General features: G+C 32.8%; 1 long non-coding RNA gene, 11 other non-coding genes and 2 pseudogenes across 14 annotated transcripts in view; all 14 read left to right on the plus strand.

Moving 5' to 3' along the window:
* The window catches only part of LOC102152259, a 106,861-nt gene that overhangs the window by 72,236 nt on the left and 19,486 nt on the right, over nt 1–15,139 (plus strand). For 2 of the 3 annotated variants that reach the window (XR_005363788.1, XR_005363789.1), the window contains exons 33-42: nt 2,569–2,654; nt 3,352–3,435; nt 7,834–7,918; nt 8,769–8,846; nt 9,737–9,821; nt 10,707–10,788; nt 11,335–11,410; nt 12,491–12,578; nt 13,465–13,536; nt 14,370–14,448. This is a non-coding gene — a long non-coding RNA (uncharacterized LOC102152259). Of the gene's footprint in view, nt 1–2,568; nt 2,655–3,351; nt 3,436–4,292; nt 4,511–7,833; nt 7,919–8,768; nt 8,847–9,736; nt 9,822–10,706; nt 10,789–11,334; nt 11,411–12,490; nt 12,579–13,464; nt 13,537–14,369; nt 14,449–15,139 lie in introns of those variants that run through there. The other variant, XR_005363790.1, reaches the window with a different exon arrangement.
* LOC119876580 lies at nt 2,771–2,848 on the plus strand (annotated as a pseudogene).
* On the plus strand, nt 3,753–3,827 carry LOC119873099. The gene has a single exon (XR_005363896.1). It is a non-coding gene; the product is annotated as a small nucleolar RNA SNORD113/SNORD114 family (small nucleolar RNA).
* Nucleotides 5,125–5,197, plus strand: LOC119873119. The gene has a single exon (XR_005363911.1). It is a non-coding gene; the product is annotated as a small nucleolar RNA SNORD113/SNORD114 family (small nucleolar RNA).
* On the plus strand, nt 6,096–6,170 carry LOC119873120. Its single transcript, XR_005363913.1, has one exon. It is a non-coding gene; the product is annotated as a small nucleolar RNA SNORD113/SNORD114 family (small nucleolar RNA).
* LOC119873073 lies at nt 7,254–7,325 on the plus strand. Its single transcript, XR_005363872.1, has one exon. It is a non-coding gene; the product is annotated as a small nucleolar RNA SNORD113/SNORD114 family (small nucleolar RNA).
* On the plus strand, nt 8,258–8,332 carry LOC119873098. The gene has a single exon (XR_005363895.1). It is a non-coding gene; the product is annotated as a small nucleolar RNA SNORD113/SNORD114 family (small nucleolar RNA).
* On the plus strand, nt 9,170–9,243 carry LOC119873095. Its single transcript, XR_005363891.1, has one exon. It is a non-coding gene; the product is annotated as a small nucleolar RNA SNORD113/SNORD114 family (small nucleolar RNA).
* Nucleotides 10,141–10,212, plus strand: LOC119873092. Its single transcript, XR_005363889.1, has one exon. It is a non-coding gene; the product is annotated as a small nucleolar RNA SNORD113/SNORD114 family (small nucleolar RNA).
* LOC119873085 lies at nt 11,117–11,191 on the plus strand. The gene has a single exon (XR_005363882.1). It is a non-coding gene; the product is annotated as a small nucleolar RNA SNORD113/SNORD114 family (small nucleolar RNA).
* Nucleotides 11,734–11,808, plus strand: LOC119873127. Its single transcript, XR_005363919.1, has one exon. It is a non-coding gene; the product is annotated as a small nucleolar RNA SNORD113/SNORD114 family (small nucleolar RNA).
* On the plus strand, nt 12,907–12,974 carry LOC119873089 (annotated as a pseudogene).
* Nucleotides 13,868–13,942, plus strand: LOC119873087. Its single transcript, XR_005363885.1, has one exon. It is a non-coding gene; the product is annotated as a small nucleolar RNA SNORD113/SNORD114 family (small nucleolar RNA).
* On the plus strand, nt 14,777–14,850 carry LOC119873105. Its single transcript, XR_005363900.1, has one exon. It is a non-coding gene; the product is annotated as a small nucleolar RNA SNORD113/SNORD114 family (small nucleolar RNA).

Here is a 15,139-nt window from a genome sequence, read left to right on the forward strand (position 1 = left end):
ATCCTGGGAATTTAGTACATTATTCTAAGGGAATAAATAAAAAAAATCAGTAGATGATAAGTAGATAGATAATAGGTAGAGAGATAAATGATGGTAGGTAGATAAAGAAAGTAATGAATGCTAGAAAAAATGTTCTGAGGTTGAAATTTTCATTTATATAATTGGGAAATTCTGTAGTGTATTAAGAACTCAGTATATTAAAGGTGTTACCTCTCTGGGTGAGCTGACTATAAGGGCAATGGTTCTAAATCTTGAGTGAGTACCACAGTCACCTGAAAGGCTGGTTAAACTATAGATTGCTGGCCTTACCCTCAGCATTTCTTTGATTATATTTAATACTTTTTTTTAAAGTTTCTTTTTCAATTACAGTTAGTTAACTAACATACAGTGTAATATTAGTTTCAGGTATACAATATAGTGATTGCATACAACACCCTGTGCCCATCACAAGTGCACTCTTTCATCAACATCACCTCTTTAGCCATCTTCTCCCCCAATCCACCTCCCCTACTCAGGATGATTTTAAAAATAGACCAAGCCTCGGTGTCCATTGAAAGATGAATGGATAAAGAAGATGTGGTGTATATATACAATGGAATATTACTGAGCCATTAGAAATGATGAATATCCACCATTTGCTTCAACGTGGATGGAACTGGAGGGTATTATGCTGAGTGAAGTAAGTCAATCAGAGAAGACCAATCATTATATGGTTTCACTCATATGGGGAATATAAAAAATAGTGAAAGGGATTATAGGGGAAAGGAAAGAAAATGAGTGGGAAAAATCAGAGGGGGTGACAAAACATGAGAGACTCCTAACTCTGGGAAAAAAACAAGGGGTAGTGGAAGGGGAGGTGGGGGGGAATGGGGTGACTGGGTGACGGGAACTGAGGGGGGCACCTTGACAGGATGAGCACTGGGTGTTATACTATAGGTTGGCAAATCAAACTCCAAAAAAAATACATATAAAAAATAATAAAAATAAAAAAAATAGACCAAGTCCATGTTACTCATTTTTATAGTTCTTTTGATTTCTGTTTCAGGTTTTTACTAAACATTCTTTAACTGATAAAGATCTTAACCACTTCTACTATGAGGTAGAAGCACATAGGAGATGTAAGAGGTAGTCAGTGTTTTAGTTCTGGTGCAAGTGGTGACTATATATAAAAAGGATATGCAAATTATATGAAAAAGGGCAAGCCATGGACCAGTGATGTGAATGGAATACATTCTGAACTATATTTTATGATTAAAACATCTATGACCTACTAAAGTCCATTACAAAAAGAGATTTAAGTGTTTATATCTGTGAGACTGAGCCTATAGGTTTCAGTAATATTCAAGGATCATGTTCTTAGCCTTTGGTGCTTCATGGATTTTTTTTTTGTTCTCATAATGAATAAATGAGAGAAACAAATATGTCAGTGCATAAAGATGAAAAGGGTGAGGAGGCATAGCCAACTATGAATATATGGGTTGAGGCAAGAATTACTATTAATATAACTTGGAACAAATGGAATTCATTAATAAATGGGTCAGGAGATTACATTTTGGCATAAGGATGATACAGATGGTGATATGGAATAGTATGTGTGATTGCTTTTTTTGTTTTATGTAAATTCAGATTAGTTAACATATAATGTATTATTAATTTCAGGGGAGAATTTAGTGATTCATCAGTTGCATATAACACCCACTGCTCATTACATCAAAATGTCCTTAATGCCCATCACCCAATTTCCCATCCCCTCACCCACCTCCCCTCCAGCAATCCTCAGTTTGTTTTCTATACTTACAAGAGATGGTATATGAGGCATGGACGATGGAAAATAAATATCTAAAACTCTGAGATCCAACATAATACATAATTAGTCCATTCCCTTTTTTTGTACATGATCTTATGGACAAATATTAGAAATCTATAAAGGTCATACTCTCACTTGGATTTATAGCTTAAATTTATTATCATCAATGGATCAGTGTTAGAACCATTTAAGAAATATAAATAAATAAAGAGAAAATGAAGCACTGTCCAATTATGAACGTATGTTGTGAGGCAGGACGTATTTCTCTTTCTTCAGTCTCATTGTTAGTGTATAGAAATGCCACTGACTTCTGGGCATTGATTTTGTATCCTGCCACACTGCCAAATTGCTGTATGAGTTCTAGCAATCTTGGGGTGGAGTCTTTTGGGTTTTCTATGTAGAGTATCATGTCATCAGCAAAGAGGGAGAGTTTGACTTCTTCTTTGCCAATTTGAATGCCTTTTATGGCAGGACGTATTATTAATGACAAAAACACTGATGCCTAGTAAGAAATAAAAGGATCAGAGTATTACTTCTTTGGCTAAGGATTATGTAGACACAGGTAGTTAGAAATCAATTTTTCAATTCTGAATTGGTTCCAAGTTCAAGGTTTTTCCCTTTGTTGATAGGAAAAACATACATATCTATAATGAAAAATTAATACACATGTAAAACATTAGTAAATGACATGTGGAAAGGAAGGGTAAATGTAGATAAGGGCTTAATTTTCTTTATCCACTGCTTTGCTCTGTACTCCTCAGAATGGCCGCACTGAGGCTGATGTAAGCATCTTCCATGGTCATGAGCTCCATGTCTGCACTTATGCATTAGGAATGTATAGACCAACGTGAGTAAAGTCAAAGTTCTTGTGTTGGGTTGGGTGGTTTGTTAAGAATATTCCCTGCATCATTAGTGTAAATTAATAAACAACTTAGAAGTAAACAAAGAGAAAGAAGCCAATCCTGGACCAATGATGATGACTGGTGGCGTATGAGTCATGGATGATGATGAATAACATGTGTCTGAAACTCTGAGGTCCAACGACACACTACTGTCCATTCTCTTTGTTTGAAAGGATGCTATAGGCAGAAGTCAGGAGTATATGAAGATCTTGTTTTGGGTCTCTGTTTGTTAATGCATTTTCATTCCACAATTATAATTGGAGCATTGAAATAGTCACTAAACAAATATATATAAATATAAATAAATAAAGAGGAATATGGCATGCTCTAATTATAAAAATATGTAGTAAGGCAAGAAATAGTATTAATAAATTTGAAAACACTGTGAAGTCTAAAAGACAAATAAATGTTACATGACTGTAAAATCTCTGGCTGAAGATTATATAGATAAATAATAGTTGATGCTCATTTTCTGGGTTGAGGACAAGGCCTAAGTTGTTCATTTTCTTAAGAGAAAATGAAATAAATATAGTATGCTTCTAATTAATGATTGTCTAACTGAAAAACGAAATACAAAAAAACAAGGATCAATGAAGATTAGTTTGCAATTTATTATCATCCTCTCTGCTTTCTACTCCTCAGAATGACACACACAAGCTTATTAAAGCATCTTCACATGTAGGAGCGCCATGGTTGCATCTGTATCTTAGGAGCATGGAGAACAATGTGAGTAATAATGTCTTTATCTTGGATGGAATATTTTTTTAAATTACTCTATTATTAAAAAGTGTTTAATATAATCAAAAAGTCCAAACATACCAATATCAAATATCATCGATGTGAACCAATATGATGTTAATCCACATGTGAAACACCGAGTTCAGTTAATGAAAGAGTTTGTCTTCAGTGGAAATGATTGTATGGATAAATGTTAGGGATCGTCAAAGATTTTATTTGTGATTTTTTTGATGACATGTTTATTTCTATATTAGGCAGTTAATCGATGAACAGATGCAGATGACAGTAGAAAAAAGAGCTAGTCCTGGAGCAATGATGGTAACTGTTGGCCTAAGAGTCTTGTGTGATGCATACTCTGTGTCTAGAACTCTGAGGTCCAGCACAAAACAAATCCATTTCATGTTGTTGAAATGGTCCTATTCAGATGTCAGGATATACAAGGCTCTTGCTTTTAGTCTTGGGTTTTATTCATTTTCATTCTATAAAAATAATTGGGTCAGTGAAAATAGCAATAAACATATTACAAATAAATAAAGATAATAGGAGTAAAGCTTGTCCAATTATAAAAATATTTGGTGATATTTGGCAAATGAATGAAAATAAATGATATAAGCATGTGGCCCCTTCTGCTGAGTATGACATAGGCAGTAATGAGTAGCAGTCAATGTTCATATTCTTCGTCAGTGGCAATATTGATGTCATTTGTTACTTAAGAAAAAATAAAATAGACATGATCACAATTTGCTAATTGCCTACATGACTGAATTAACGGTAGAATTAAGGGCCAATGGAGAGAATGTCTCAATCTTTTTGTTGTTGTTGCTCTGCCTTTTTGTGCCCCACAGAATGGATGTATTCCAGTTAATTTAAGATCTTCCATGGTCAGGAGCTTTATAGTTTTAGAAGCATGGTGAGCAGTGTGAGTAATATTCAGTGTTTTTCTTGGCTAGACTATTGTTTTAAAAAAATTTTTCATTGTATTATTAAAATTCATATTATATAATCATATTAAAATGAAATTTTACCATTTGGGAGTGACATGGATGAAGCTAGAAAGTGTTATGCTAAGTGAAATAACTCAGTCAGAAAAAGACAAATACCCATATGATTTCACTCAAATGTGGATTTAAGAAACAAAATAAACAAAGGGGAAAAAAGAGAGGGGTGCAAACCAAGAAATAGACTCCTTTTTTTTTTTTCTGTTAAGAAATAGACTCTTAACTCCAGAGAACAAACTGATGGTTATCAGAGCAGAGCTGGAGGGAGGAGGGGATGGCTAAAGAGGTGATGGGGATGAAGGAGAACACTTGTGATGAGCACAGGGTATTGTATGCAAGTGTTAAATCACTAAATTGTACACCTGAAATTAACACTGTATGTTAACTAACTGGAATTGAAATAAAGGCTTAGAAATATTAAATATAATCAAAGAAGGTGAGATAGGCTAACGTTAAATATCAGATTAATACGAAGCACTGTGTTGATTAATGCATGTATAAAACACTAAGCTAAGTTAATGAAAGAAATTTGGTCTCAGTGGAAATGATTGGGTATATGGATGTTAGAAATATTAAAGGATCTTATTCTTGTTTTTTTCATGTGATTTATGTATATTTCTTTATTAATGAATTACATGGTGAACAAATGTAGGTGGTTGTGGAGAAAGAAAGCTAGTCCTGGACCACCAGTGATGATGGATGGTATATGAATCATATATGATGGAGACATTTTCTGGAGCTCTGAGGTTCCAACACAAATGGAATCTGGTCTACTTTCCTTTATGAAGGGAATGTATGGATGGGTGTCAGGAATATATAAGGATTTTATTCTTGGTCTTTGAGTTCATGAAGCTTTAAAATATTATTATAAAAGTATTAATGCAAGAATAAATAAACATGTATAAATGGCTAAATATGGAGAGAATGAAGCTTTGTTTATAAAATAAAACATATACTAAAGAAATGCACATTAGTGTAAAGGAATGGCTTAAAAAAAAAAGGACCAAGTATGTCATGTATTTGGCTAAGGATGATTTAGATAACGATAGGGAATAGTCAGTTATTGCTCTCAGTCAATATTAATTTGAAGTTTATTTTATTAACGGAAAAATAAATATTACCAAAAATTAATAAATGCCTAAATGACTATATATTATAAGTGGTGGAAAATATAGAGATAATAACTAAATCTTTCATCATATTGTCTGCTTATATCATATATTTAATCAAGTCTTCAGAGTGAATGCACAGAGCTGATTTTAGCATCCATGGTGATTTAGGTTGTTATGTTACCTTTGTGTTAGAAAAGAAACCAAGGTGAATAACTGTCAAAGGCCTTACCTTGGTCTGGGTTATTTGTTTAAGAGAGTTCATGGTATTATTTAAAAGTAGTAAGTGAAATCAAAAAGTTAACTATGGCCTGATGAGAAATAGGATATGAAATATTGTTGATTCATTGATAATGTGCAACATTGAGGTCAACTAATGGAAGATGTGATCTTTGTGTAACATGATTCTAAAGATAGAAATTTGGTTTATTCAAGGTTTTTTTTTTAATTTTGTGAATCATGTATTGATTTTTATTACCAATGAATTAACAATGTAGTTATTACAAATGTGGAAACAAATGAAGAGAAGGAGGCCCAAATATAGAACAGTGATAAAAAATGTTGGCATAGGAGTTTTTCATGTTTGGTTGCTACATGTCTGGAGCTCTGAGTCAACACAAAACAAAATCTAGCCTATTTTCTGTTGTAAATGATCCCATGGGTCAATGTAGAAATATACAAAACTCATATTTTTATTTTGATTTGATATTTTTAGATATTATTATGAATGGATCAGCGATTAAAACATTAAGAATGTAAAACACAGATAAATAAGGTGAAACATTGTCCAGATAGGAATATATGTGGTGACATAAGAAATGAGCAAAAATGGTCATGAAGCAATAAATAGAATAAATTTTTGCCCTTTTGCTTAAGAATTATATAGGCACTGATAATTAAAAGTCATTATTGTTATTGATCAGTCTCAAGTTTAAGCTTTCCTTTAGATAAAAGAAAAAATACTGCATGCCTAAATGAATAAATGAAATGCAGTAAAAAAGGATCAATGGATATAGGATCTAAAATTTTCTATTGTCTGCTCTACTCTGTACTCCTTAGAATGGACCTGTCAAGCAGATAATAGGGATTTTTCCATGGTCCCAAGTTCTTGGGTTGCATTCATGTATTAGGAGCATGGAGACCATGTGAGTAATAGTCGAGCTTATGGTCTTAGTTTCATACTTTATTTAAGGGTATTCAGTGCACTATTGAAAATCATGGAATATAATCAGTGGAATCTGAATATCCCACTGAGAAATATGGGATTAATATGAAGCATTATATTGATTAATGCATGTAATACAAATTGGGAATAATTAATGGAAATGATATTGACATGAGATTTATTCTAAATAGATATTTGGGATTTCTAGGCACTTTGTGGGTTCTGTGAAAAATTTTTTTTTCCTTTTTTTAAAATTTATTTATTTATTAATTAACTTATTTATTTATGATAGTCAGAGAGAGAAAGAGAGAGAGGCAGAGACACAGGCAGAGGGAGAAGCAGGCTCCATGCACCGGGAACCCGATGTGGGATTTAATCCCGGGTCTCCAGGATCGCTCCCTGGGCCAAAAGGCAGGCGCTAAACCGCTGCGCCACCCAGGGATCCCTGAACAATCTTTTTAAAAGTATAATTACTAAATTATGAGTTGATCAATAAATAACATAGAGACAAAAGATGAAAAAGAGGGACGGTATTGGATCGATGATGACCACTGGTGGCGTATGAGTTGTGCACGATGAATACGTGTCTGGAACTCTGAGGTCCAACACAGATGGAATCTACTCCATTGTCCCTGTTTGATGTGATCTAGAGGAATATATAAAGATTGTTATTTTGGTCATTATGTTCATGAATTTTCTTCCTATTTTTATAATTGAATCAATGAAATTATTAATACACAAATGTGTAGACAAATTTAAATGAAGAAGGTGAAGCCTTGTCCAATTAACCAAGTCTTGCCAATTTGGTTAGGCAAAAATTAATATAGTAACACATTAATTATATTGAAAAGACATATCCATTAGGAAAGAGATGGTATAAGGGTATTGTTTTTTTGACTAAAGTTGTTGGTATAGACTGTGTTAAGTGATAGTGTTAATATTCTTTGACGGCAGGGTGGAGATTGTTATTGTTTGTGTACTTAATAGAAAATAAAATATATGTAATCCCAAGTCACTGCCTATCTAAATGACTGACTGAATGAAAGGTGGAATATAGGGAAGAATGAACATAAGGTCTCAATCTTTTATCCCCTGATCTTCTTATACTCCTTAGAATGGTCATCTTTGGTGATTTAAGCAGTTCACCATTGTCTCAAGCTCTGTGGTTGCATCTATGTGTGACGAGCATGGAGCCCAATGTGAGTAATGGTCAAAATTCTTTTCTTCGTTTTTCAAAAAGGTTTTCACTGCATTATTAAAAAATTGTGAAGTATAATTTTTTATGGCCAGCAATGACCAAATAATTAGAAACAGATTAATATGAAGCATTATGTTAGTTAATCTATGTGGAAACATTGAGGTCAGTTAATGAATATTATATATTATCAATGGGAGTTAATTCTGTAGATAAACGTTAGAGATATTCAAGAGACTTGTTTTAACTTTTTGGGACCCCTACATATTATTTTATTATTATTAGTGAATTGATGAATTAATAAAAATATGTGGACATGATTGAAGATAATGAGGGACATAACTGGATAAATGATGACAAGTGGTGGCATGCAAGTTTTGGATGATGACCACTACAGGCCTGGAACTCTGGGGTCCAACAGAAGGGAAACCTAGTTCTTTTTCCCATTTGAAGGGACCCTACAGAGAGATGTCAGGCATATGTGAGGATCATGTTCTTGGCCTTTGTGTACATGAATATTTAAAAGTATTGTTATAAAAAATGAATAGTAGCATAAATATATAGTAAATGACTATGAAGAGAGTGAAGCATTGTTCATTGCTATAATATGTAATAAGTAAAATGATCTTAATATAAATCAGAATGGGAAATAAAAGATTCATGTGCACAAGTCTGAGTAAGAGTGATATGGAGAGTAAGTAGTAGTTACTAAGTCAGTTACAACTTTGGCATTTAAATTTATTAAGGGGAAAATTATAATAATTAAATAAATGCCTAAATTACTACAAGCTAATAGAATCAATGGAGAGAATATCTCAATATTTTTATCATATTATCTGCTTGTTCCTCTTCAGAACAGATGCTTGAGCTGATTTCAGCTCCTGCCGTGATGAAGATCATAGTGTTCCCTTTGAGTATGGAAAAAGACGAAGGTGAACAGTGGTCAAAGTGGTTGTCTTAGAATGGGATATTTGTTTAGGGATAATCATGGTATAACTAAAAATTATTAAATTAATAAAAAATTAACTGTGGCCTCAAGATAAATGTGATAAAAAACATTATGTTGATTAATCAATAACGTATAGGATAGAGGTCATGCAGTCCATTTGGATAATGATTCTGTAAATTGATGTTAGTGATATTAAAGGATCTTATTTTTGGGTTCCTGTGAACCATTTATTATTTTTATAATTATCTATGAATTGATCATTTAATTCATACAAAAGTAGAAATGAACTAAGAAGAGACTCAGTCCTGGACCCATGATGATGACCAGTGGCATAGGAGTCATGGACGATGAAACTATGTGTCTGAAACTCTGAGGTCCAACACAGAACATGATGTTCTGTCCTTCTGTTGAAATTGATTTTACAGAAGCTGTAGGGAATAAGATCATATTCTTGTATTGTTTCATAGATACAGACTTGTTATTATTAATGGCTTAATGATAGAACCATCAAGTAAATATAAATAAACATATAAGGAAGAATAGAGTGAGGAATTGTCGAAATACAAGCCCATGTAGCAAGGCAGGCTCTATTATTACTAAAAATTGCAAACATTGAATGATGTCCATTAAGAAGTAAGTGGATCAAAGGGTCATCTCTCTGACCATGGGTATATGGGCAAGTCTGGGTACGAGGTATGAGTCACTTTAATTGTTCTTCCTCAGCCTAAAGATTGAATTTTTATAACGTTACAATATATATAAAGAAACAATAATAAATACCTAAATACTGAGTAAATGAAACCAGAAGGCAAGGATCAATGTGGATTAGGTTTCAATTTTTTTTAATTATCTGCTCTGTTCTGTACTCCTCAGAATGAACTCACAAGAGATGATTCAGTGTCTTCCGTGGGCATGAATTCTGTGGTTGCCTCTATATAATAGGAGGATGGAGATTAATGTGAGTAACAGTTGAAGTTCTTTTCTCAATTTAAGTGGATTTTTTAAAGGTTATTCACTGTGTTATTAAAATGTGTAGAATATAATTAAAGAAGGCAGCTGGATCTCGGTGTTAAATATGGGATATATGAAACACATTGATTAATGCATGTGTGAAAAGCTGAGGATATTAATGGGAGTTATATTTGATGTGATTTTAATTCTGTATATAGATTTGAGGCTTACAGCCTCTTTTTTTTGAGTTTTAGTGCTCAAAAGTTATTTGTGAATTAATGATTTGATAAATGAACAAATAGAAACATGTAGAAGAGGTACAATATTGGATCGATGATGACCACTGGTGGTGTATGATTTGTATATGATGAATACCTGTCTGGAACTCTGAGGGCTAACATAAAATTGGTCTAGTCCATTCCCATTGTTTGAAAGCATCCAATAGACATCCTATAGTCAGGAATAAATGATGGGTTTGTTGTTGATCTTGGTATTCATGCATTTTAAAATTATTATAATTGGATAAATGTGAGAATCTACAAATAAATATAGGAATAATTAAAGATGATAGAGTAAAGCATTGTCCAATTATAAAAATATGTGGTGAGGCAAGAAATACTATTAACCTGTAATGGAAACCCTGAAGTTCAGTTAGAAATGAGTGGTATTAGACCATTACCTCTTAGGGTAAGAATGATGTAGACGGTATAAGTTATAGACAGTGTTTCTATTCTGGCTCAGTGGCAAGATCAAAGTTGTTTGTTTTCTTAACAGACTAAATATATATACCAAATTAATGACTGTCTAGAGAGCTATGTGGATCTTGAAGCTGGGATCAATGGAGAGAATGTCTCAACTGTTTTAATCACCTGCTTTGTTTTGTACTCCTTAGAAGAGAACTGGACCTGATTTAAAGATTCTTCCTTGATCCCAACCTCTAAGGTTGCATCTATTTTAGGAGACTGGAGACCAGTGTAAGCATAATCATATTTATTGTCTTGGTTTGGATTGTTTGTCTAAGGGTATTTACTATAGCAATAAAATATTTGAAATATAAACAAAGAGGGTTATCTTCATCCTATTGACAAATAAGAGATTTATAGGAAGTGTGATATTGATTAATGCATGTATGAAAAGCTAATAAATGATAGAGCTATAATGATATGAAAATGGATCTAGAAGGATATTAGGGATTATCAAGGCTTTGTTAGGGTTTTATAAATAATAGAGTTTAAGTATTAATGAATTAATACATTAATCCATAAACAATAGTGAAATGAATGAAGAGAAAGCCGTCTTTTCTGGATCAGTGATGATAACTGCCGGCGTATGAGTCATGGATGATGAGTAATATGTGTCTGAAACTCTGAGGTCCAACACAAAAGTGATGTGTTCTTTCTCTTCATGCATTTCCATTTCTTACTATAATTGAACCATGAAATAATCAATAGACAGATACATGGATCAGTTGAGAGAAAGTCTCAATCTTTTTATCACTTTTTGTGTTTGGTACTTTTCAGAATAGAAGCTCAAGGTGATTTCTACCTTTATTGTGATCAAGGTCACCATGTTTCCCTTTTATAGGAAAGAGACCATGTGAGTAATGCTCAAAGTTCTTTTCTTGGTTTGGGTCATTTGTTCCAGGGCTTTCATGATATTATTAAAATGTAATAAATATAATGAAAAATTAACTATGGCTCAATGATATTATATGGAATATGCTGATTAATTGATAATATGTATTATTGATATTTATTAATGGAAGAGATTGATTTTGGCAATGCTTCTATAGGAAGAGGTTAGGGATATTCAAGTATCATGTTCTTCAGTTTTTGTTAATCGTGTATTGATTTCATTATTACCAATGATGATATGATTTAACTGATAGAACTATATGAGTGTATAAACAAACCTCTAATGGAACCAGTGAGGATGACAGGTGGGGGATGAGTCTTGGACAGTGGACAGTATGTGTTTGGAACCATGAGGTGCAATACAATAAGTATTCTGTTTTCTCTGTTTATTTGATCCTATGGATAGATGTTAGGAATGAATAAAGATCATGTTCTTATTTTAGAGGTATTGATTGATTGATTGATTGAGGACAAGGGCAGAGGGAGAGGGATAGAGAATCCTAAGCAGGCTCCACACTGGATGTGGTGCCTGACTTGGAGCTTGACCCCATGACTCTGAGATCATGACCTGAGCTGAAATCAAGAGTTGGACACTTAACCGACTGAGCCACCCAGGTGTCCCTTGGATGAATATATTTATATTTGTTATTATTAGTGGACCAATGATAGAACCATTAAAGGAAATATAAATAATAGATTAAGAAGAAAAAGTGAGTTATTATCTAACTATGAACATAATATGTTGAGGCAAGAAATACTGATAAAATTTGCAAACACTGATGCCCTCCATGAAATAGATCTTTCAAGGATGCCCCTTCTTTGGCCAAAGATTATACAGACATGAATAATTAAGAGTCAGTTTCATTATTCCTGGTAAGTATCAAGTTTGAAATTTTCCTTTTTGTTAAGAGACAAGATCTATATTACAAAAAATTTATGAATTCCTAAATGACTCAGTAAATTCAATGTGGAAGGCAAGAATCAATGAGGATAAAACTTTTATAATTTTTTCCTGTTATCGACTATGGTTTGTACTTCTCAGAATGGACACATTTGAGCTAACCAAGCATTATTCCATGGCAGTGAGCTCTATGATGCCATCTGTGTGACAGAAACACACAGAAACCAATGTGAGTAATAATCAAATTTCTTGTCTTTGATTCATTGATTTTTTTTCTCGACACATTTGGTGTATTATTTGAAAATTCCATGTAGAATCATAGGAGGCTAACTATAGCTCTGTGATAAATATTGAGTTTTAGAAAATATTATATTGATTAATGCATATATGGAAAACTGAAGATAATTAATGAAGGATAATAATGTGAGAACAAGTCTATATTCAGTTTAAGGACATAAAGACTCATTTCAATTTTTGTGAATAGTAGGGTTTTAAATTATTAGTGAACCAATGATTTAATCAACATACAGAGAGAATATAACAAAGAGGGACAATATTGGATCGATGATGACCACTGGTGGCGTATGAGTCGTATACGATGAATACGTGGAACTCTGAGGTCCAACGAAAAATTAATCTAGTACATTCTCATTATTTGAAGGTATCCAATAGATTAGATATATGTCAGGAATACACTAAGATCTTGTTTTTGATTTTAAAGTTCATGCATTTATATGTATCATTGCAATTAGACGAATAAGTGATTCTATAAATAAATATATAAATAAAAATGATGAAAGAAGTGAAGCATTGTCTAATTATAAAAATATGCAATTAGGCAAGAAATACTATTAATATATCATGAAAACTCTGCAGTTCACTTAGAAGCAAGTGGTATAGCAGCTAAGGATGATGATATTAACAGGATAAGTTATAGACAATGCTCATCGTCTGAGTCCGTGGTAAATTTGAAGTTTGTTTTCTTAAGGGGAAAAAATATGTACACCAAATTAATGATTGCCCAAATGACTGACTACATGGGCGGGGGAAAGTGAAGACCGATGGAAAGAATGTCTCAACCTTTCTTATCATTTGCTCTTCCTTATACTCCTCAGAACAGACATACCACACCTTCCCTGATTATGGAGCTCCAGTTCCATCTCTGTTTTAGGAGTTGGAAGACCAATGTGAGTAATAACCAATATTCTTGTCTTGGTTTGGGTGGTGTGTCTAAGAGTAGTCACTGTAGTACTAAAAAAGATGAAATATACTCAGATGTTCAACTGTGTCCTAGTAACAAATATGGGGTTAAAATGAAATATTACAATGATGAAAGCATTTATGAAAAAATGATAGTAAATATGACAGATATATAATAATGTGGGATTTGTTCAGATATATATTAAGGCAATCAAGGCCCTTTTGAGTTTTTGTGAATCATACAGTGTAAAAATTATAATTAGGGTATTAATGAATTAATAAAGAATGTAGAAATGAATGAAGAGAAGGTGGTCTTTTTGGATCAATGATGATAACTGCCAGCGTATGAGTCACGGATGATGAATGATACGTGTCTGGAACTCTGAGGTCCAACACAAAAGAGATGTGGTCTTTCTCTTCGTGCGTTTCCATTCTTGATTATAATTAGATCACTGAAATATCAATAAGGAAATATATTTTTAAAAAGTGAATTGTAGAAACATGGTCCAATTTTAAAAATATGTGAAGAGGCAAGAAGTACAATTCATATAATTTGAAAACACTGAAGTCCAAAGAGAAATGAATGGTACGTGACTGTCCCCTCTTTGGCTAGGATGGTATGGACAGGACAAATTTTAGATAGTTTTTATATTCTGGATCACTGGGAAGTTCAAAGCAGTTCATTTTTGTAAAAGACAATGAAATAAATATTCTCCAGTAATGGTTTCCTAAATGCCTGACTTAATGAAAGATGTAGAGCAAGTGTCAGTGGAAGAATGTCTCATTTTTGTCCTCATGTTATCTGCTTGGTACTCTTCAGGACAGATGCTCCAGCTGGTTTCAGCTTCCACCCTGATCAAGATTGTTGTATTTCCTGTGTCTTAGGAGAGTAAACCAAGGTGAGTAGTAATTAGAGATTCTATCTCGGTTTGGGTCATTTAAGGGTATTCAAAGTATTATTAAAAATTAATAAATGTAATAAAAAAGTAAATTATGGCCCAGTGATAAATATGATATGGAACATTGATTAATTGATAATATGTAACATTGAGATTGATTAATGAGAGAGATATGATCTATGTTGGCAATTATTCTGTAGATAGATGTTAGGAATATTCAAATTGTTGATTCTTTAGGTTTTGTTAATTGCATATTTGACTATGATCAAAAAATTAATGATTGAATTGATACAATGTAGAAATTAATGAAGAAAAAGTGGGTCTTTTTTGTACCTATGATAATGACTGGTGGCAGATGAGTTTGGATGATGAATCCTGTGTATCTAGAACTCTGAGGTCCAGTTCAGTACAGTCTTTCTGTTTATTTGATCCTATGGACAGTTTTTCTGAAATAACAAAGATAATGTTTTTATTGGGTTCATAGATTTATATTTATTATTACAAGTGGATCAAGGATAGAACCATGGAGATATATGAATAGCAGATAAATATAAAAGCATGAAGATGTCCAACTATGAAGACCTGTATTTAGGCATGAAATATTAATAAAAATTTCAAATACTGACACCCATTAAGAATTAAATGAATCAAGAGTGTCACTTTAGCCCACAGTCCTTTAGACATGAACAAT

This window comes from Canis lupus, chromosome 8 (genome assembly GCF_011100685.1).
Source record: "Canis lupus familiaris isolate Mischka breed German Shepherd chromosome 8, alternate assembly UU_Cfam_GSD_1.0, whole genome shotgun sequence".
Classification (NCBI taxonomy): Eukaryota; Metazoa; Chordata; class Mammalia; order Carnivora; family Canidae; genus Canis; species Canis lupus.